Here is a 25161-nt window from a genome sequence, read left to right on the forward strand (position 1 = left end):
ACAGAGCAACACACCCAAATGTGTTATGTATTGTTTCCAAAACCCAAAGAGATCTCCCAAATTTGAGTCTCTTTGAGATGAGTGGTGTAAGTTGCAGAAATTAAACTCACTTTGTTTTTTATTTTTTAATAGGAAAAAAAGCATGCAAATTTATTTAATATGTATGCACAGGAGTCTTCAGATTGAAGACCCAACCTTCCAGTGGGACTCTCACTTTAGAAGGAGTAGCCTGGCATAACCCACACTGCTGGGTCCCCATAAGCCCCAGTGTGGCTGGCTGTTGAACTTCTGCACAGTCTCTCTCTCACAATTTGGAATGCATGTACCTTACTAAGGTATCTAAGGAACATGATATTTCATGCTTACCAAGTCCATTGTGATCCATGAATTAGACTAACATTATGTTCTATGGAATTTCAAGTTGATTACATTCCCTATTATGATAGACAACAGTAGGTTGACTTGTCCCTGAGAAAAAGACTTTCTTTCTTAATTGTAAAGGGAAGGAAATATTTATCAGGTCAATAGCTGCACACCAGGTGATAGAGTTTGTGTTGACTTTATGTAGTGGAGATTGACTTTTCTTTAACTGTATTTATGGTTACCATGACCTTAGAATTAAATTTTTGGTAATCTACTGTCATTCTGCATGAGTCAACTTTTGTTATTGTAGTTTTCACATGCCAAAAAGGGATAAATTAAAAAGTATGTACCAGAAATGATTACTCTTGTATTTCTCAAGGCTCTAATGGGGGCATACTTATTATTATTTTTTGAGACAGAGTTTCCCTCTGTCACCCAGGCTAGAGTGCAGTGGCATGATCTTGGCTCACTGCAACCTCCGTTTCCCAGGTTCAAGCAATTCTCGTGTCTCAGCCTCCCAAGTAGCTGGGATTACAGGTGTGTGCCACCATGCCCAGCTATCTTTTTTTTTTTTTTTGATTTTTAGTAGAGACACCCACTATGTTGGCCAGGCTGGTCTCGAATTCCTGGCCTTAAGTGATCTGCCTGCCTTGTCCTCCCAAAGTGCTGGGATTACAGGTGTAAGCCACCATGCCCAGCCTAATGGTGGCATACTACTATAATTTGCTCAGAAATACGATAAATATTTTGGCCTATTATTTTGCCTTTATTGGAAAGAAAATCTAGTGGAATTTAGAATTTCAAGAGTCTTAGCCTTATCTATATCTACCCAAATATCCCCATATCCTATCTCAGGGTTTCACTTCTTTCCCAATATTGCTCTTACCTTAGCACAGGATGCCTGGTTGGTCTGAATATTTGAAAAGCACTGCAACTCTACAAACTTTAAATCCTAAACCATATCTGTTTTCTGACTACAGGAGATAAGCGACTCTTTCAAATCTGCTGTAAAGATCTTCTGATTCTCCATGTTTCCTTAATTTTATGCACATAATTTAAAATTTTTATTTTCCTTGTGTTTATTTTCTAGGATTATAGTAACAAGAAAGGTGACTTCACAGTCCTTACAATCGCTAACGTTGCCATGATGACACAGTAGCACAGCCACTTGATGTCCCAGTGCCTTGCTTATACTTGCCCTGTATCCTGTGCTAAGCGGAGTAGTCATGTTGCCGCTGTGTGCTTGAGATATCTCTTGTCCCATTTCTCTGTTTGATATATTTGCAATCCAATCATAGCATTTCACTTTGAGAGTCAGATTCTTGAGGTTACTTTCAGTAGCAATTTCTCTTATTCGTGTTCTCAATCAGGAAACAGGTACCATATTCAAATCAACATAATTTAAACAAGGCTTATGTACAAAGTGACTATTTACAAAGATGTAGATGAAGTACAGAGGAGCTGTAAGGGATTTGTAATCACCTCTAGTCCAGAGGGACAGTGAGTCAGATTTCCTAGAATCCAGAAGAAGGAAGTTGCATTAAGCAGGCTGACTTGAGAGGACTAGGAAGCTTCAACAGAGACATGCCATTATAAAGGGGACTGTGGGGACTGTGTGACGGGAGCAAGGAATATAACTCCTCTGAATTAACTCTCTCCATTCCCTCAATGGGAGAGCTTCTCATGGTTGAACCTAACTGAAAGATAGTGAGGAAGGAAGTGGATTTGGAGATCACCATGAAGAAGGGTGGAGGACAAGTGGAAGGTATCTAAATCTGTGGCAGCTATAGACATGATGATAACTATTTGGTTTCTCTCTCTCTCTCTTTTTTTTTTTGAAACAGGGTCTCACACTGTGGCCCAGGCTGGAGTGAGGCGGCACTATCATGGTTCACTGTAGCCTCAAACTCCCAGGCTTAGGAGATCCTCCTACCTCAGCCTCCCAACTGGTTGGACTACAGGCACGTGCCATCACATGTGGCTTATTTATTTATTTATCTATTTATTTATTTATTTATTTATATTATAGAGACAGGATTTCACCATGTTGCCCAGGCTGAACTCTAAATGCTGGACTCAAGCCATCCACCCTCATCAGCCTCCCAAAGTGCTAGGATTACAGGCATGAGTTACCACACCGAGCCCAGTTTCTCTTAATTTGAAGGAAGAGCAGATATAATTGGCCAATAGGTTAAATATGGGGTATGAAGGGAAGTATGTAGTAACAGAGAAGTCAAGAATGACTGCAGGTTTTTTTGTTTTTGTTGTTGTGTTTTTAATCTGAACAACTGAAAAGGTGTAATGGACATTTACTGAAAATGGAGAAGAATGTGAAGAAGGAAAGTTTGGGTGGGGCAAAATATAGATGTTTAATTTTAGGATATATTAAATTCTAATGCCTATTTGGCACCCAGTGGAGAAGTTTAGTAGGATGTTGGATGTATGAGCCTAGAGTTCTTGGGAGAGGTCCAGACTTATAAATACTTAAGGCTATGGGACTTAAAGAGATCATCAAAAAAGTGAATGTAATAGAGAAAAACCCTAAATGCTGAGCCCAAACACTGCAATAGTTAGAATTTAAGAAGACTAGTAGGAACCGGGAAATCTGACTGAAGAAACTATGGGGTGGGAGAAAACCAGGTGAATTTATTGTCCTGCAAGTCAACTGTAGAAGGTGTTTCTAAAAAGGAAAATATTTAAAACTTTAATCTATTTTGAGTTAATTTTGTATATGGTGAAAGATAGGGGTCCAGTTTTATTCTTCTGCACATATGTCTAACTTGCTATCCCAGCACCACTTATTGAATAGAGAGTCCTTTCCCCTTGCCTATTTTTGTTGACTTTGTTGAAGATCAGATGATTGTAAGTTTGTAGCTTTATTTATGGGTTCTTTATTCTGTTCCATTGGTCTATGTGCCTGCTTTTTTTTCAGTACTGTGCTGTTTTGGTCACTATAGCCTTATAGTATAGTTTGAAGTCTGGTAATGTGATGCTTCCGGCTTTGTTCTTTTTGCTTAGGATTGCTTTGGTTATTTGGCTCTTTCTTTTAGTTTTATATAAATTTTAGAAGTTTTCCTAGTTCTGTGAAAAATGACATTGGTAGTTTGGTAGTTTGATAGGAATAGTTTTGCTTCTATAGACTGTTTTGGGCAGTACGGCCATTTTAATAATACTGATTCTTCCAATCTGTGATCATGTAATGTTTTTCCATTTGTCTGTGTCATCTATAATTTATTTCAGCAATATTTTGTAGTTTTCCTTGTAGAGATCTTGCACCTCCTTGTTTAGATACATTCGCAGGTATTTTTTTGTGGCTATTGTAAATGGATTGCATTCTTGATTTAGCTCTCAGCTTGAATGTTATTGGTGTATAGAAGTGCTACTGATTTTTGAATATTGATTTTGTAGCCTGAAACTTTGAATCCTGGAAGAAAACCTAGGAAACACAATATTGGACATCTGCCTTGAGAAATAATTTATGACTAAGCTTTCAAAAGCAATTGCAACAAAAACAAATGTTGACAAGTGGGACCTAATTTAACTAAAGAGCTTCTGGACAGCAAAAGAAACGATCAACAGAATAAACAGACAACATATAGAATGGGAGAAAGTATTCACAAACCACACATCCAACAAAGGTCTAATATCCAGAATCTATAAGGAAATTAAAGAATTGAACAAGCAAGGCTGGGGGTCATGACTCATGCCTGTAATCCCAGCACTTTGGGAGGCCAAGGTGGGTGGATCACCTGAGGTCAGGAGTTTGAGACCAGCTTGGCCAACATGGCAAAACCCTGTCCCTACTAAAAAAATACAAAAATTAGCCAGGCATGGTGGCACACATCTGCAGTCCCAGCTACTCGGGAGGCTGAGACAGGAGAATCACTTGAACCCAGGAGGCAGAGGTTGCAGTGAGACCAGATCATGCCACTGCAATCCAGCCTGGGTGACAGAGTGAGACTCCATCCAAAAAAAAGAATTGGCAGAGCAAAAAACAAATAACACCACTAAAAAATGGGCAAAACATGAACAGACAGGTCTCAGAAAAAGACATAGAGGCAGCCAACAAACATGTGAAAAAAATGTTCCACATCACTAATTATCAGAGAAATGTAGATGAAAACCACAATGATATACTATCTCACATGAGTCAGAATGGTTACTACTGAAAAGTCAAAAAATAACAGATGCTGGTGAGGCTGAGGAGAAAAATGAACACTTATATGCTGTTGGTGGAATGTAAATTAGTTCAGCCACCGTGGAAAGAAGTTTGAAAATGTTTCAAAAAACTTAAGACAGAACTACCATTTGACCCAGCAATTTCATTACTGGGTATATTTCCAAAAGATAATAAGTTGTACTACAAAAAAGACACATGCACTCACAGGTTCATTGTATCACTACTCACAAAAACAAAGACATGGAATCAACCTAGGTGCCCATCAAAGGTGGATTGGATAAAGAAAATATTATATATATATATATATATATATATATATATATATATATATATATACCATGAAATACTATGCAGCCATTAAAAAAGAAGGAAATTGGCCGGGTGTGGTGCAGTGGCTCACTCCTGTAATCCCGGCAATTTGGGAGGCAGAGGCAGGCATATCACCTGATGTCAGGAGTTCGAGACCAGCCTGGCCAACATGGCGAAACCCCATCTCTACTAAAAATACAAAAAATTAGCCGGCTGTGATGGCATGCATCTGTAGTCCCGGCTACTCAGGAGGCTGAGGCAGGAGAATTGCTTGAACCCGGAAGGCAGGGGTTGCAGTGAGCCAAGATCACACCACTGCACTCCAGCCTGGATGACGGAGTGCAACTCCATCTTAAAAATAAATAAACAAAAATTTAAAAAGTAAAAAAAAAATTGCATGTTCTCACATATAAGTGGGAGCTAAACATGGGTTACTTATGGATATAAAGATGGCAGCAATAGAACCTAGGGAATACTAGAAGAGAGAAAGGGTTGAAAAACTAACTAATGAGTACTATGCTCAGTACCTGGTTGATGGGATCAATTGTAACCCAAACCTCAGCATCACGCAGTATACCCAGGTAACAAACCTGCATATGCAGCCTTGTGAATCTAAAACTAAAATTAAAATTATGATAAAAAAGAAAATAATCTAGTGCTGCTGACTGAATTAGACAAAAATTAACTATATTGTTTATCAAAATTGAGGTCACTAATAACCTTCACTTTTAGTAGAGTAGTAGGAACAAAAACCTGAATGGAGTGGGTTAAGGATAGAAATTAAAAAATGGACAGTAGGTATATAAATACCTCTTTCTAGAAGATTTTCTGTGAGAAGGAAGGAAAAAATGGGGTCTTTTCTGGGAGGTGAAAGTAATATTAATAGACATCTTTGTTTTATAATGATGAGAAGTATTAAGAGTCTGAATATAACATGATAGAAATAGATCAAAAAGAACAAAGGAACCACTGATGATACAGAAGAAAGGGATGAATTGCTGGAGCAATATCCTCTAGTAAATGAGAATGGAAGAGTTCGCCCTAGATAGATACCTGGCAGCTCGTAGCACCAGGAGAGAAGACAGATTATATGGGCTCATGGGCAGATAAGACAGTATATAATGTGATGACAACTTGTGAGGTCTGATCTGATTGCTTCTGTCATCTCTGTGAAGCAGGAGCAAGGTTATCAGCTAACCGGGAAGATGGTAGGAAGTGCCAGATGTTTGAGGAGAATGGAGAAGAGATCAGACAGTCCTCCTAAGAGTGAGAGATTCAATGAACCAAGAAAATGCAATGTGGTTTTGGGCAGCGCTGAGACACTCCATAAGGTTATTCATCATTAAAGTAAGAACAGTCAGCATAGGCTTGTATTTTTCTCCAGCCACATCCAGTTGTGTAGGTGCAGGTATGGGAGTAGACTGATAATTGGATTTAATGAAGATTGCAGTTTAGCCAGCAAGTTGGAGAACTTTAGAGATCAAATGTCACCTTGTGGTTATACTTGAGTGACAAGAAACAAATTTGTTCTGTTTCTAATACTATTCCCAAAGGTAATTATTAAACCATAAACTTCAATATGAAATACGTCCTTTAAGATTAATTTTAACATATCGGGCATTTAAGCCATATAATTAAATTTAATTAACATTTTGTATGCTAATACAATTAAGAAACCAAAAGACTATATTAAGGCACATTTTATTATATAATGATAAAAAAGGAAAATTTGTTACTTTCATTTTTGCTTTGATTCTATATTAGTTATACTGGAATCTTTAGTTGTATTCCTAAATTAGAGAAAGATTATGCTTAGGAAATGGCTATCTCTTCTGGTTTTAGACCATTAGGTTTGTATGTTAGTTTCTATTTTTAAAATGAGAAGTCAGTTCAACTTTATACAAGTGGAACTGATGGGTGGATGTCTGTCCTTCAGGGGGGTTTCAGGGGCATGCAATTCTTCCCTTACTCTAAGCAATCTTCCAGGTGCTTAAATTTCCTACCATCATTTTGCTTTCAGAATTGAAACATAGCCTCATGGAAGACATTTAAGATGACACCTAGAAGGACCCATTGGTCCCAGTCATCATTCTTGTTCGGTTTGTTTTATTAGATTAATACAAAAGAAAGTGGAGCCCTGAGTGTATGGCACACATGTCCGGTGAGGATTGATCAAAGGTAGGAAGTCAAGAATGGGCTTGCCTCTGCAGTAGGCCATGTCTAGGTCCATTCCCATAACCCTGAGGGCATGGTTACCTGGGTTGCAGCTCTCAAACAAGGAAAGGGTTATGCTTAAAGGACACTTGAAGATAAACTGAAAATACTCCCCATGTGCTTTATAATATTTCTAAAACCTGGCTCTGAGCTCTGGCATCTTATCTAAAATTGTTAGTTTTTTGAAAGATAAGTTTATCTTTTCTATCAGAATAGCTAATAATCATATAATACTTATTTTTGGCTTACTGTGTTTTGAGCAGTGTGTTAAGGGTAATGCCTATGTTTTGGTTTCTTCAAGCCTAAGAAAAAACACTGAGGTTATTGCTTTATACATGAGGAAACTGAAGCTTAGAGTAGTATTTATTTATTTTATTATTTATTTATTTATGGAGACAGGGTCTTGCTCTGTCATCCAGGCTGGAGAGGAGAAGCATGATCACAGCTCACTGTAGCCTCAAACTCCTGAGTTGAAAGGATCCTCCTGCCTCAGCCTCCTGAGTAACTAGGACTACAGGTGCGGCACCACACCTGGCTAATTTTGTTTTTTGTAGAGAAGGGGTCTCACTACATTGCTGACATTGGTCTTGAACTCCTGGCCTCAAGTGATCCTCCTGGCTAGAACATTTAAATAATTTATTCAAAGACCTAAAGCTAGTGGAGAGTCTAGATGGAAATTCGCAAAAGATCTACCTGCCTGTTTATAATAAAAAATCCATGAGAGCAGGCATCGTCCTTGTATCTCTGTATCCTTTAAAGTGCCTGTGCCTTGGGTGCAGATTGCCACTGATAACTGTTTATTCAATTGAGTGAACAGGACTTCCCTACATTGGACTATGAGTTATCCCACAAATGGAAAGTAAATTAAACATTAAGGTGCTTTGTACAGATGATGAACACTAGCATTAACTAACACAAAACCAAAACCCTATTAAGTTTTCTTTAAATTAGTCTGATAGTTGAGGCCAAAATGCATTCTGACATGAAATAGCACAGATTGCTTTTAGATCTCTCATAATGCACACCTTTTGGTTGTATGGTTCCTAGTAAACATGCAGGTGTATTTTTGTTGTTGAGATCATTTAAGTTTTGCCTGGTAAATGTCCTAATCTTGGTATTCTCCAAGGCATCCGTGTGAAACCCAGGGCCATCCTAAGCAATATGAGATATCTGGCTACATTCTGATAGCTTTATTTTCCACCGTAACTAATTCCAATTTACTTGCCAACAACTTCAGACATCAGCTGGAGAGGAAAAGAGGATTTAGGGGTGGAGATGTCTTTTAAATAATATTTAATAAGATTTGTTTTTGTAATTGGAAAATAAAGAGCATTGCTCTGGGGATATGCCTATGTTGCAGAAGAACTGGCTCAGGACACGTTTTGTAAATGGCTCTCCTTTCTGTGGCCATTCAATTCAAAGGTTTTGGGGTAAAATCTATGGAAGGAAATTCATGCAGGAAAGAGGGTGGAGGCGGAAAAAAAAAGTTCATGCTTAAGTCAGAGTCTATGGATAAGAAAGAATTTGAATATTAATCCATAACCTTGAGAATTAAATGCTCTGTCCAGCAACCTTATAAGCTGACAGCTGGCTGGGGGCTGATAAGGAACACTGGGTGGGGGGTAGGTTCTGGGAGGGACTAGTTCCCAGAGCAGGCTCTCATCCCTGGCTGGCATTAGAAAGAATTACAAAGCATGATTCAGAATCTAATTTTGTCAGCTGGTGATTGGCTCCCACGAGGCTCTGGCCTCACAATGTGTTGTATTAAGTAATGGGAATTGGGTTGTGCTCTTGTTCTCTGCTTCATGCCTGCCACCCCATTCTCCTTCACAGTGCTTCCCATGTCTCCTGCGTATACATAGGTGTGCTTGCTTGCATCCGCATTCCAAAAGGCATTTGTAAATACCTTCACAATACACAGATGCTAACCACACAGAAGGATGCCAACACCACATTGTTTCTTTTTATTTAAATTTATTTTAGACTTGGGCTGCATTGAACAAATCAACATCACCTTGTTAGGATGGGCAAAACTCAGATAAGAAAATACACAGTTTAAATTAAACCCCTCCATTTGCCAACCCCTATTGAGTGGCTCAGTGCAAGAGAAGAGTGTAGCATGGGTAAAAGAGACAGCCTCCATGCAAAAATATCAAATAAACACATGGCGTGGTGTGAGACATCATTGGGTTTCTGTCTGCTTCAAAGAAACAGAATTGAATGAAAATTGACTCTACAACTTGTTTTTCTTTTGTAGCCAAATGTCTGATACCTGTCAAAATGTCTGTTTATCCTTTACGATATGACTTATATTACCAGTGATGAAACTCATTTTAAAGATAGTAATTTGCACAATTACAAAAGGTGGCATTATGTGTTCAGAGGACATATAATATGGGTTTTGTTATACTCTTATGTAACTGGACAGGAGTTAGTTTATCAGAGTTATGTAACAGGATCATTTTCCATTCATTTTAAGACTTTAAGAACTTTGTTACTCTCTCTGGGTTCCAGAACGTACAAAAAATATAATTAATGAGCAAAGGTAATATGTTCAGTGGACAGAATATTTTAAGTTTAAAAACATTTCTAAGAATTTTTTTTTCCTCAAAATTAAATCGCAGGATTCTGTCCCTCATTCTGAAACAATTTTCCTAAAATAAATTTGAGACCCCCCTAATAAAAAATTGGATGATTTTAGTTTCATGCTGTCCTTTTCTTATCTTCAGGCTATGCTTGTTTCAGATAGAACAGCCAGCCCCTTATTGAAGAAAAAGGGCCTTTACAGGATATCAGAAGACCTTAATTCTTTTTTGCTCTGGCATGAACTAGCCATGGCAATGTAAGTCACTTTCTGGACCAATTTCCTCGTTTGCAAGGTTGAGGGAATTGACTAGGTCAGAAGACAAACACTCTTGGCTGGCAAGCAGCTTCCAGATGTGTTTCCTATGGCAAGTTGAGTTTCTTTAAAATCTATATTTAAGGCTGGGCGAGGTGGTTCATGCCTGGAATCCCAACGCTTTGGGAAGCCGAAGCGGGTGGATCACCTGAGGTCAAGAGTTTGAGACCTACCTGACCAATATGGTGAAACCCCATCCCTACTAAAAATACAAAAATTAGCCAGGCATGGTGGTGTGTGCCTGTAGTCACAGCTACTTCGGGGGCTGAGGCAGGAAAATCGCTTGAACCCAGGAGGTGGAGGTTGCAGCACGCTGAGATCACGCCACTGCACCCCAGCCTGGGCAACAAGCAAGACTCCGTCTCAAAACAAACAAACAAACAAACAAAAACTATATTTAAATTATTTTAAATAGGCATGCATTTCTCAGTTTGCCACAGCCCTCAGCACTCCTTATTACCTTGTTTTTATGAATGTATGCATGCACTTGTGTATCAGTTGGCTTTTTCCATGTAACAAATAACTGCAAAACACAATGTCTTACATTTATACGGATTAAGCTAGGCTTAATGGCTAAAGCACAGATATTTACTTAGCTCAACATTCTAGGGTCAGTAATTTGATGGTTTGAGTTAGGCAATTCTGTTGGTCTTGCCTGGTCTCATTTACTCATCTTGAATCAACTGCCATTTAGTAAGGTGTCTCTGCTTGAGGGTATTGATTGCCTGTCACCTGGAGCAATAGATATTTCTGAGCCAAATCATTCAGCAAGCTAACTTGAACTTCACATGGCAGCTTCTGGGTTGCAAGGGCGCAGGAACACAAGTTGAAAGGCCCTTTGGGTCCTAGGCTTGGCGCTGATTCAGTGTCATTTCTGTTGTATTCTATTACTCAAAGCAAGTTACAGGGATAACTCAGATTCAAGCAGCGGAGGAAAAGACTCCACCTCTTGAAGAGAAAAGCTGCAAAATGTTTTGGCTATTTTTACAATTGCTACAACCTGTTTGCAAGCATTTCATCTTGCAAACTGTGGATTACATGGCCTTCAATTTATTCCCAGTCTAAAAACAAGGAAAATCACAAGCAAAATAAACGAAGTGGATACTCTTTTCTATACCAGAAGCATGTTCATAGTGCTCAGCAAGTTGCTTTAAAATAGAATCATTTTAGAACAGTACTGACAAGTACATATCCCGTTAAACCACAAGTCCCCAGATGTTTGGGGATTTCTGCCCTTAGTGACCAGACATTTGTGCCACAAACTATTGGCAGTTTCTGAACTTGGGTTATGCCCTTGTCATAATATGGAGCCGCTGCTTAGTGATGGTCAACACTGGAGATGGGAATTCTCACTGAGCCAATGTAAGCCTTCAAGTCTGTCCCTGTATGTCCCTGAAGACGAACGTAATCTGAATCCCTTTTGAGGTTTAGAGTTGTTTCCAGACTCCCTGCATTTATTTTTTCCCAGAATACCCTTAGTTTGAAATGATCATTAGGGGGAAATTTCTTTTAGACTGGAGAGCTGACTAACCGTATTTCATGCAGTGTGGTGTGAAGGAAGGGCTGTCAAATTATAAAATACAAATATAATAAACCCCATTTTTTAAAACATAGACTTGGCATACTATAGGTTCAGTTGAAACCTCTATGTTACAGACCTCTAACTTCTATTACCTCTATAACCCCTAAAGCTATAGACATAGATTTATAATGCTGCATATATCCCTTAGTTGAGCATGTACTAAGTCCAGAATTCTGCTCTAGATGCTTTAATGACTGGAAATACACATGAGAAAATGTTCCTCCTTTGAAAGTGCTTTCAGGCTACCATAATTAACAGTAGTCAATCTTCAAGTTGCGAGTCCTAATGAAATAATTTTTCCTGGAATGACTTGAGAACGAATAATAGGTGTTTTCCTGTCTTAAACATTACAACTGTATGTAATAAGTAGGAAAATGACTCATTGCATCACTTTATTTTACATCTGAGATGGAAGATATACATATAGATCTTGAAATACTGTTTTTGTTTCTTTATTTCTTTCTTTCTTTGTTTATTTAGTGAAACAGTACGACAATACACATGGGGAAAGATACCTCAGCTACATTGTTTAATTAAGAATGCCAAATTTCCGGTTTGAAGTGAAGCATGTTCATTATGCTTGTGGAAAGGAGCTTTGCATCTACATTTTCGTCATCACTTGCATTAGCAGGAAGAAGGAGAGACAATTAAACCCCTTCAAATGTTTGATCACATGAAGAGACCAGGGAAATTGCTGATGCTCTGCAAAAGATAATTTCAGGAAAAAGAAATTTAACAGAAAACAAATAGACAAAGGATATGAGAAACAATATACAGAAAAGTGAATCCAAATGACCAACAAATGCTTGAAATTTTTTCCACACTTAGTAGCAGTCAATGCAAGCACAATAAGATATTACTTTATATCCTGTACACTGTCAACAATTAAGTAACATTATCACTGAAGATAGGTATTCACACAAGTAATCTCCAGAGGTGAGATTCAGGAAACTGTGTTTTAACAAACTTTCCAGATGATTCCAATACACACGAAACTTTGAGAACCACTGCTGTCATATAGGTCCATACATTGCTTCAGGCCTTTTGGAAAGTAAAATGACAAAACCTAATGCATTTTTAAATGTTATAAAAGGCCGGGCGCAGTGGCTCATGCCTGTAATCTCAGCACTTTGGGAGGCCGAGGTGGGCGGATCACAAGGTCAGAAGTTCGAGACCAGCCTGGCTAACATGGTGAAACCCTGTCTTTACAAAAATACAAAAATTAGCTGGGCATGTTGACGGGTGCCGGTAATCTCAGCTACTCGGGAGGCTGAGGCAGGAGAATCACTTGAACCCGGGAGGCGGAGGTTTCAGTGAGCCAAGATCGCGCCACTGCACTCCAGTCTGGGCGACAGAGCGAGACTCTGTTAAAAAAAAAAAAAAAAAAGTTATAAAAATAAGAATTAGTATATCCAGGATTTTTTATTCTGAAGATTTCTTTCACAGAAAGAACGAGGAAATAAATAAATATGGACAAAAGTGTTTATTCTAGCTTTATTACAAAGGCGAAAACAGATGAAGGCAAAACAGAATTGTTGAATGTATCTATTCAATATCAGTAGCAAACACTATGAATTACTTGTACACTAGGAAAGTTTTCAACAATTATTTTCCCATGGATAATAGCAAGATATACAGAAATCTGTCAGTATGATCTAATTTTTGTAAAACAATAATAAAAACTTTAACTTCATGATATGCAAGCAGGAGAGAGAGAAGAGAAAAGACAAAGAAAATAGAAAACAGTTAAGAAGACTGCCTAACATAAAAACAAACAAATAAATAAAAAAGCAGGAAAAACACTGAGCACAAATGAGTGACTTGTCCACATCATGCAGTTGTTCAGTGACAAAGCTGGAATGCGATGACAAATTCTCTTATTCCAAACTCATCTCTATTACCGTGACTCCACATTATGCCTTGTCCAAATGCTGAAAGAGGGGTTCAGTTCTTATCCAATTTCGTACTCATTTATAGCACCTGGTTCTTAGTAGCTACTAAGTAAACATTTGTTTAAGGTTTAAAGAATGGAGAGAGGAATAAGCAATTCGAGTATATTTCAGAAGAGCAGGCCTCCACACTGTGTTCATTTTATTCACTGGTTAGGATATTTTCCAAAGGTTCCTTTCTGTTGCCTCAGTCCAGTTCAAACAACTGTGCTTGACATTAAAAATGCTCGAAAAGGCCAGGCTTAGTGGCTCACATCTATAAACCCAGAACTTTGTGAGGCCAAGGCAGGAGGATCACTTGAACCCAGGACTTTGAGACCAGCCTAGGCAACATAGTGAGATCCCATTTCCCAAAAAAAAAAAAAAAAAAAAAATTGGCTGGGCATGGTGATGCACCCCTGTGATGCCAGCTACTTGGAAGGCTGAGGCAGAAGGGCTGCTTGAGCTTTAGCGTTTGAGGCTGTAGTGACTTATAAACATGCCGCTGTGCTCCAGCCTGGGCAACAGAGAGAAACCTGTCTCTAAAATACAACAAAGATAAAAATAAAAATGCTCAAAAGCTGAGGTTGATCAATGGGTACGTATATACGGTTAGATAAGAGAAATAAGACCTACTATTTGATAGATCATTATGGTGACTACAGTTAAGAATAATCTATTGTACATGTCAAAATAGCTAGAAGAAAATATTTTGAATGCTTCTAGTGTAACGAAAAAATATTCAAGGTGAGTATATCCTGATTATCCTGATTTGATATTTGTGTATTAAATGAATTCATCAACATATTACCTGTACCCCCAAATATGTACATCTATTGCATATTAACTTAAAAAGGCTCAAAAGTTAACATCAGTTTTTCGGCCCATGTTCATTTTCTCTCCTTTTTTCACATGTTAACTCCAGTCCAGCTATTTCTGGTCTCACCAAAGCACATTTCTTAGCAACCCCTCCAAGCCTTTCACTGAGAACTTCTTTCCCTTCCCTTCTTTGCTCCACCCCATCTGTCTTTCAAGGCCTAGGTTCTTTCCCATCTCTCCCACAACATTTTCTCTGAACCATTCTTAGCCACATTTTCATATGTTCATGTTGTACTCTTTCCTACATTATTAAGCCCCTATGGTCAGGAACTATACCCTAAGGTGCTTTGCCCACCCCGTAGGAACTTTTCCAATCCTTTGCACATACTGGGAGTTTAATAAATGTCTATGATTAAAGTTTTTGTTGTATGTCATCAAGAATATTTGCCACTTGTCAATGGCAGCCTTCACACTGCTTGTTTTGGTAGTATTTGAAGCCCAGATGTCCAGAATGGAATTAATTACAGTTTCTCCATGATCCTGTTTCTCTTTCTATATTTTCTGTCCCAGTTACTGACACTACTATTAATTCAACTGTCCAAACTGAAAATCTCCCATATTTGATCTCTGGTTATTTTTGCCTCCTACACTTAATTGGCTGCTCAGTTTAATTGATTTTTCCACTGCCACACACTGCCAATTAATGTACTACTTTTCTTCCATTCCCACTGCCAATGTCCTGGTTCATGTCCTCGTGCTCCCTGTTGCTAGTGAAGCAGCTTTCTAACTGATACCTCTAGGTTCTTACTCTCTAATCCTTCCTTCAAAGGGTTACTGGAGTTAACCTTGCCAAGTTTCATTTTTCTTTCCCCAAGCCATTAAGAATAAAAAAATAAGTGTCATTGTGTGGCATTGTAAACCCTCTCCCATTGGCTCCCTTTCTAACATTTCTGCCTTATCTTTTCCAAACCCTCCAGACACACAGTGTTAGGGGCTTGGATACATCCTTGACTTTTCTCATGCTATTCTCCCAATTTGAAGTGCTTCCCCTTCCTCTCCTCTAAACTCTCTAGTTCCTGTCACATAGGAAACATGATGATGTATTAGATATCATTGCTATAATTACTAAAGGCTGAATTCAAATGCTTATTTTCTCTGTGAAGTTTGTCTCAATTTTTCCTGTGAATATCAATGGGTCATTTCTCTATTCTCTGTACTTATTAGTAATTTTTCATTATAAAACTTTAATTTTTTATATTGTAGTTTGCTGTTTAGTTCTCTTCGTCTTCCCACTCAATTATGGGCTCTTTGAGAAGAGAAACCGTGACAAACTCATCTGCATATTCTCACAGCATCTGGCCCGTACATGGTACATAGTAATTGTTTCTTAATTGTTTATTTAATGCATGAAAGAATGAATGTTTTCTCTCATCTAATTATGCTGAGGAATTGTTATATTATACTAAATGCTTTACATTGTCCCATTTATTCCCTTCCATTAGCAATACCAACCAAGCATATGTGTGTGTTTAACATATGATTTATTTTTATCATTCATACTTTTATTAGAGCTATATATGTACACAGATGAAAACACTTAAAAATGGTAAATAAAGAAAAACACCCGTTTTTCACTCCTCAGTCACATTGCCATTTTCAACTCTTTGAATGGTTTCTTCTGCTTTCTAAATTCTGTAGTTCTAAATAATATGTGTATGCTGAAGTTTATTCATTTAACAACTGTAGACATTATTACTTGGTTTGAAATTATACTTGGTAGATTAGCATTTAGCTCTGCTCAGTAGAGAGGACCATGAGAACAACTAACAGGGATTTGACTACACAGAACCAGTTGACTCTCAAAGGAATGGAGCCTGACTTGCCCTGTGTTAGCCCCTGACTCTGAACGACTCAGCTAACTGACCTCTTGGCTTCATCATCATGACCACTGGACCAGGACTTGTGGTTTTCTATAAAATGCATCAGAGTACTTCATTTTTCTACCAAGCTTTCAGTTGATGTCTGTATTAAAACATTGGCCTAAGATTAATTTCTTTTTTTTTTTTTTTTTGAGATGGAGTTTCTCTCTGTTGCCCAGACTGGAGTGCAGTGGAGTGATCTCAGCTCACTGCAACTTCCGCCACCTAGGTTCAAGCGACTCTCCTGCCTCAGCCTTCTGAGTAGCTGAGATTACAGGTACGTGTCACCACACCCAGCCAATTTTTGTATATTTAGTAGAGACAGGGTTTCATCATGTTGGCCAGGGTGTTTGCATTTCTGTTTTCTTTTTTTTTTATACTTTAAGTTTTAGGATACATGTGCACAACATGCAGGTTTGTTACATATGTATACGTGTGCCATGTTGGTGTGCTGCACCCATTAACTTGTCATTTAACATTAGGTATATCTTCTAATGCTATCCCTCCCCCCTCCCCCCACCCCACAACAGGCCCTGGTGTGTGATGTTCCCCTTCCTGTGTCCACGTGTTCTCGTTGTTCAATTCCCACCTATGAGTGAGAACATGCGGTGTTTGGTTTTTTGTCCTTGCGATAGTTTGCTGAGAATCATCATGGTTTCCAGCTTCATCCATGTCCCTACAAAAGACATGAACTCATCATTTTTTATGGCTGCATAGTATTCCATGATGTATATGTGCCACATTTTCTTAATCCGGTCTATCACTGTTGGACATTTGGGTTGGTTCCAAGTCTTTGCTATTGTGAATAGTGCCACAATAAATGTACGTGTGCATGTGTCTTTATAGCAGCATGATTTATAATCCTTTGGGTATATACCCAGTAATGGGATGGCTGGGTCAAATGGTATTTTTAGTTCTAGATCCCTGAGGAATTGCCACACTGTCTTCCACAATGGTTGAACTAGTTTACACTCCCACCAACAGTGTAAAAGTGTTCCTATTTCTCCACATCCTCTCCAGGACCTGTTGTTTCCTGACTTTTTAATGATCGCCATTCTAACTGGTGTGAGATGTTATCTCATTGTGGTTTTGATTTGCATTTCTCTGATAGCCAGTGATCATGAGCATTTTTTCATGTGTCTTTTGGCTACATAAATGTCTTCTTTTGAGAAGTGTCTGTTCATATCTTTTGCCCACTTGTTGATGGGGTTGTTTGTTTTTTTCTTGTACATTTGTTGGTGTTCATTGTAGATTCTGGATATTAGCCCTTTGTCAGATGAGTAGATTGCAAAAATTTTCTCCCATTCTGTAGGTTGCCTGTTCACTCTTATGGTAGTTTCTTTTGCTCTGCAGAAGCTCTTTAGTTTCATTAGATCCCATTTGTCAATTTTGGCTTTTGTTGCCATTGCTTTTGGTGTTTTAGACATGAAGTCCCTGCCCATGCCTATGTCCTGAACGGTATTGCCTAGGTTTTCTTCTAGGGTTTTATGGTTTTAGGTCTAACATTTAAGTCTTTAATCCATCTTGAATTAATTTTTGTATAAGGTGTAAGGAAGGGATCCAGTTTCAGCTTTCTACATATGGCTTCTTAAATGCAATAATTCGCATTAAAACCTTGCAAATACTATAATAGTCACTATGTAACTCCACGCATTCACTGGTATGGAGTTTTGGAAAATTCCAGTGTTGTTCTTAGTTCAAACATACACGGAAATACAAAAAAAATGTTGTCATAAAGTCTGTAGAGCACAGTTCTTCTTTTGAAACTTCTCAGCAAAGCATTTCAGCAATATAATTATCAGGCACAATTAAACAGAAACTCCACAACAATTTAGTACATCTTCAAGAGAAGGCTTGTGAATGTTAGTTTATACTCACCTTTCATCATTGAGGTACATCTTCATGCCTCAAGGAGAAATGGTGTCAAACATAACCTGTGTTTGTCCTAGACATGTTAATTTAGTCAGAAGAAGTCAATCAAAGGCTAAAAGATGTCCAAAAAGATTTCTCCTATATGTTGGCCAAGGATGCATGACAAAGATAGAGATAAGATAGAGAAAGCAACAGCATGCATAGTCTAATCCTAGATAGTCTGTGCTTAAGAAAAACCAAACAAGTTTTAATTGTTAACACACAGAGCCAGGTAATGCTTCATATCACCATGTGAACAGATTATTAACAGTGGGGTTGTCATCAGCAGCATCATTGTTGTGTCTGAGCCATGTATGTGAAGCCTGTGTGTGACTCAGAGTGATATCATCAGTGTGGGCCAGGGGGTACTGGCAAGGACAAAGGCTGAGTCCAGTAGGGGATCTGCCAAAGAAAGTTGGCTTTTGAGTCAACATGAATCTCTTCAGGATCTGACCTGGGAAAAGCCCGGAGTGTCTCCATGGCCAAAGCCAAACAAATCAATTTTTGAAGGCCATGAGGTCTTTATTAAATAAAGGAACTTAGTATACAAATTTTGAATGGGGGGAAAAAGCAATGAAATAAAATAGTACTCCATCTTTCAACATATTTTCAGAAGTACACTGTTCAGTGAAGTAGTTTCTGGGCTTCTCCACTAGGTATGGTTTCAGAGTGTGATTTTTTTAATCTGGCATGTCTTTGTCTATTACTCTCTTTGTGGGCTGTTGAACTGAATAGAGGCAGACATTACTCAGAATGAGGATGGAGACTGTCTGTTTTCTAGTAACAAAACTTTATTTTAAGTGTCTACTTTGCCCCCAATTTTTTTTGTAATGATGCAGTAAAAAATTATAGGATGCTTATCAGCAGACTATAACGTATTACAGATCCAAAGAGAGATTCAGATCCCTCAAACACCTCTTAAAAAGATGGGCCAGAAGGTGCCTTACAAAAGGATGGGATGTAAACCATGAACTTACTTTTCAGATGCCCAAAACTGCCATAAAAAGTTCATTCCTTTCAAAATTAGTGCTTTTAAATGACTCAAAATCATTATTATTTCATTCAAAAAATCACATACTTAAAAAGCACTGTATTTTCACACTGTATTTTCAGTTTATTGTATACAGACAAGAGCTCATGACTGGCCTATTTAATCATTAATATCTTTATTTTTCATAGTACATATTTTTATAGAATGACATTCCTGCATTTAGCCAGAACAAAACAATTCAGTTACTTTTGAATATTACTCATGCTTACATGGAAAAGAATGAAAATATTCTACTGGAAAACAAGAGACAATTCATCTTACTTGCACCTGGAATCTTCTGTGAATCATAGAAAAATATTAACTTGACTCATATATAAGGATTTCCTCTCTATTAAATAAAAAATGACTTATCTCTATACCTTTTCAGTCTTGTTACAGAGTATGAGAGTTTATTTTTTCCCCAATGTCTTCTCTAAATGAAGTTTTAAAAGTGTATTCTAATGTCCAGCATGATGTAATATTAAGTATTGAGTCATAAATCAAGACACCAGCGTTAGAATTTCAACTTGGCCATGGATTTGCTGTGTGTTTTAGGTCTAATCACATAATTTTTATAGGCATCAGTATCTTCACCTTGAAGAATCTGCAGGGGACTGAATACTAATGTGTCTTATGCTCCCCTAGGCATGAGCACTAGGTCAAAGCCTTTGGTGACACTTAGTATGATTTTTACCTTGGCCATCAGGAGTTTGCCCTGGACCTACCTCAGAAAGGTATTATGTAAGGAATATTGCATTCTTCTTCCTCAGAGTCAAACTGTTTTCAAATTCACTTGTAGCTGGGAAGGAAGAGCTCACCCCATAAGGGCATATGTTTTCTATTTGGAAAACAGATCTGCGGAGGCCATTCTAATCAGTCTCATGTACCTTCCTTTGAACTTGAAGGCTCTGTAAACAAAACAATACCTCCAAACTATTCCAAACACCAGCATGAGCTGCCATCCTTGATAAGTTAGTGTGTGAATCTCCCTTTCCTTTTTGCTTTTATTGGAAGTGACATAGAATATTTCTGCAGTAAATTAAATCTGGCCCACATAGAGCTCTTTTACATGGAAAATGCGAGAACATGGGTTGTTGGCAGAAGTAAGGTAAATATAGAACCTCTGATGGCGTTTGGGTGCTCTGAAGCTTATTAATTGCCACAGACCAGCAATGACGACATTGTTCACAAGTGGTGAGTTTGCGATAAAGTAGTGCAAGTCTTCCAAAAGATGTGGTATTAAAATTCATGCTAATCACTCTCCTGCCATTTTTCTACATGCCCACATATCTATCTAATTGTGCTAACTTTTATGGACTATTTCACTTCTTTTCATACCTCTTTTTGGTTACTATGGAAAGAATTGGCTTATGAGTCTGGGTGGAGAAAGAGATGATGACAATCTTGAGTTTGAAATGTATCCTGGAGACTGAAAAAAAAAGGATTTGAATGAATTCTGAGCTCAGCTGAGTATAGTCAGTAGTTTAAGTGAAACTGTACTAACATAAATCTTGTGAATTAGCAGAACATGAACTTGAAGTCAAGTTAGCATTTTGTGGGGCTGCAGACATTGCCTCTGGCAATGAAAATATGACTAGTTGTATTTTGTTCAGAACTTAGTAAACTATATAATGACATTACAAGTTGAAAAATAACTTGATTTTGAATTTACGGTTTTGAATCCATATGAGCTGTCTTCAAAACTGCTTACCTTACATTTCCCTCACACTGATATGTGATATTAATCCAATAAGGAATTAATAGGGGACTACTATGTGCTAGGCACTTTGCTAGAGGTTGGGGATATACATATAGCTCAAAATCGACTGGAATTCTAGGCACTCTAGAGTTGAGACATTACTTATTATAATAATTGTAATTTGACTTCTGAGGTTCTTCGTGGGGGACATTCTAATGACTTCACTATGACATTCATGGAGAGAACTCTGAGGTCTTGGCATACATAGGTCCATCTCACACTTTGAGAATTTGGTGAAGTTCCCTGAAATGATCTAGGAACCCAGTATTGACATTTGCTATTCAATCTATCATTCAATTCTTTTCATGAGGCTTAAGGGTCATGGTTTCAAAGTCTTTTCACCTATGAGTAAGAAAGAGTGGATTTGGAGAAAACAGAGCAAGCAAATTTTCCTGCTTATGATCATGCAAATGTTTCTGGAACATAAAGGGGAAGAGCTAGGTGGAATCACTCAAAATTTGCAGTGCATAGAAGAGTTTTTTTCTTCTGTTTGTGAGTGATGAGGAGATGAAGCTGAGTTTTATGGAAAACTGGGAAAAATTCTCATAAATCAAATAATTCATTTACAAACACATTTTCTGTTATTTCTTGTGCTGGTTTTAGTAAGTGTATACCCCTGGATATACATTCATTTTCTCTCAATTGTAATATATTGACACAAAGTTGATTATATACTCTTTCTTTCTTAATGTCAGTAGGATCTTTACTGGTGTCCTCCTTGTCATTACAGAAATTATCTGTGTTCTCTCTCTCTCTCTCTCTCTCTCATCAGTCTTGCCATGGGTTTATTCTATTATTATTTTTTTTTTTTTTTTGAGATGGAGTCTTGTTCTGTTGCCCAGGCTGGTGTGCAGTGGTGCAATCTCGGCTCACTGCAACCTCTGAATCTGGGGTTCAAGTGATTCTCCTGCCTCAGCCTTCCAAAAAGCTTGGATTACAGACGCCCACCACCACACCCAACTAATTTTTGTATTTTTAATAGAGATGGGGTTTCACCATGTTGGCCAGGCTGGTCATGAACTCTATTACTCTTTTTGAAGAGCTGCGATTCGACTTTATAGTTCCATTTATTTTATTAAATTTTGTTTTTATATTTATTATTTTTGTTTTTCTATTTTCTTTGGATTCACTGTGCTGTTCTTTTTCTAATTTCTTGATATAGACCTTAGATTACTCACTTTTAGCCATTCTTTTCTAATGTGTGGATTTATAACTATAAATTTCCCTTTGAGCAAGATTTTAGTGAAGTTCCATAAGTTTGATAAGTAGTATTTTCATTATAATTCAGTTTAAAATGTTATTTAATTTTCATTGTTTCTTCTTTGAACAATGGGCTGCTTAGAGATGTACTGCTTAATTTTGAAATAGATTTTCTAGGTTCTTTTTTGTTGTGACTTCTACTGTGGTTACAGTATAACATTTGTATTATTTCAATTCCTTGAAATTTGGTAAGATTTTCAACATAACCCAACATATGTTCATTCTGGAAATGTTCTGTAAATATTTTCTAAAGATGTGATTTCTGTGGTTTAATACAATGAAGTTAGCCTTGCTCATAATTTTGTATATGTCTGCTCTCTACTTTCTCATTTTTTGGTCTGCTTGCTAACTAAGTTTTCATCATGAACTTTTGCCATTTTTATCAAATTCTACCTACATCTATTGAAATGCTGTATTATTTTATTCTTTATTTTATTAATGTGTTAAAGTATATAAATTAATTATTGTATTTTATTTTATTTATTTTAAAGCCTGTAGCCCAGTCTGGAGTGCAGTGGTGCAATCGTGGTTCATTGCAGCCTCAGTCTTCCTGGGTTCAAGCCGTCCTCCTACCTTGGCCTCCCAAAGTGCTGGGATTATAGGTGAAACATATGTTGTCCTATATGTTGATTTCTCAAATGTTAAATGAAACTTTTCATTGTTATTCATGATGAATTGTCTGTCTTTTTGTATCTCTGGATTTGTTTGCTAGTAACTTCTGCCTCTTGGTTTTGTGGCTTGATGACTTTTATCATTTTGGAAAATCCCTAGATATCAGACTATCTTTCAAATATTTTTTCCTGTCACATTCTCTCTCTCTTTTCCTTTTGGAATTTTAATTAAGGTATGTTAGAACCTTTCAGTGTCTCCAATATGATTTTTATATTATTTTCTGTACTTTACATAATTTGTTTTAAATTTCAATACATATATTTCTTCCTGATCTGTTTTTTATTTCATCAATTTTCTCTTCAGCTTTTTATAATGTTATTAAAGTCATTCACTGAGATATTAATATCTGTTACTGTATTTTTAGCTTGATAATATTCATTTAATTTTTAAAAATAAGTTTCTATTTTATTCCAAAATTCTTCTTCTCATCTCTGTTTAAAATTTCTTGAGCATATTACTCAGCATTATTTTTATGCTTGAGATCTTCATATTCAGGATATCCTGTGTATCTGTTTTTATTATATTTCCTCTTATTTTTTGGTCATTTGTTTTGGTCATCTTATTTTTAGTATTCTGTTTATTTTTTGTGGAATACTAGACAATAGTGTTTGATAATTTCTAGAGACATTTTGAAGCCTCAGTTGATGTTTATCTTTCTTCAGAGAGGATTTATCGTTGTTTTCGGTAGGCAGCTAAACTAGTTACTAACAATCCCATATCACCTTAATTAAATTGGGGGTTGAAGTGATTTGAATCTGGGTCCAGTCTCTCTGAGGTCTGGGCTACTTCCAATTCAACTTTTTTTCTTAGGTGTGGTCTTAAAGGTACCAGCTAAAAGACCAGGGTGTTTACCAAAGATCCTCCTTCACATACAACATACTCTAATTTTTGTCCTTCTAGCAGTATGAATCTAGCAAAATCTGTAATCAGCTTCTCATACTCTTGGTTTCCACATTCAAAATGGGCAAAAGCCCTGGAAGAAAAGTGGAAACCAAGTGCCAGGATCATTTTCTTTTTAATTTTCTTTTAAAAAAATTATTATTCTACAAATCCTCACTACCTTGACAGCACTCCAATGCCTTTAAATAGATTTAAAATTATTTTCTGCAGCTCTTCTTGTTGTTTTCAAGGGGTTGGGAAAAGGCCAGGACTACTTAATCCACCTCTTTTCCTGGAGCTAAACCCAAAACTAAAAATTTGATTCAATGTACCTTTTTTACCCATGGTCTTCTCTATTTTAGGAAATGTTTTCAATTTCTCAAGTCTAAAATATAGGAATCATCCTTGATTTGTCACTTTCTCATACATCTCACATCCAACTCATATGTACGTCCTGTGAGTTCTACTTCCAAAATGTTTTTTGAAAATTTCTGTCCTCATTGCTACCACCCACTCTGAGCCATCTTTCTTTCTCTTCTGTTTCATAGAAATAACCTTCACACTGATGTTGTTACCGCCATTCATTCTTCACAGCAAGAGCTATCTTCTCGTAAACAAACTCCTTCTTTTTAATGTAAATAACTTTATGGTGGGTTGAATTCAGATAAAATACACCTCTTGGCATGGCTGCCAAGGCCCTACTTATAGTCCAATCTCATCTCTAAAACATTTGCTCCTTTTAAGATACATGTCAGCTACAATGGCCTTTTCTGTTTTCTTAAACACAATTTCTTTATAAATATTTTTTCTTTACAATTTATTAAATATACAAAGTTATTCCTCCCCTTTCCCCACCCATAAGCTATCACAGGGTCTGTATACAAGCTATACCACCTTTCATTCTTTTCTGTGAGTTGAGTCCTTTAAATCTTTCAGGTATTCACTTAATACCACAATAGTGAGGTCTCCCACAATGTGAGATACCGATATTATACCCTAAAATTGTAAAAGAAAGGCAAATAAAAGTGAAGAGTAGTTATGGAATGCTTTTTGGGGACATGAATTGGGACAAAACTGCACAAGCACAGGGCTGATGCCAAGCTTTGGGAGGGGACGGACCAGCACTGAGCACAGTGGAAAACATGCTTGGGAGGTAGAATCTATTCATATTATGAAGAAACTTGGGAGGCAGGCGAAAGAGTTTAAAATTGCCATAGAGTCAAAGTAAACAGGGAAAAGAGGAAGGATGAGATGAAGAAAGCACAAGTTAAAGAAAACTAAGCTGACAGTAGTGTGTGGGGTAGCCTAGAGGGCAGGAAGAATGCTGAGATCAGTGAGGTCAGCCGGGAGGCTGCTCTGTAATCCAGGTGTGAGGTGACGAAGCACTAGACGGGGGTTTGCGGGTGGGTGGCGGGGAGCAGTCAGGATGGAGAGGGG

Source organism: Pongo abelii, chromosome 21 (assembly GCF_028885655.2).
Source record: "Pongo abelii isolate AG06213 chromosome 21, NHGRI_mPonAbe1-v2.0_pri, whole genome shotgun sequence".
Classification (NCBI taxonomy): Eukaryota; Metazoa; Chordata; class Mammalia; order Primates; family Hominidae; genus Pongo; species Pongo abelii.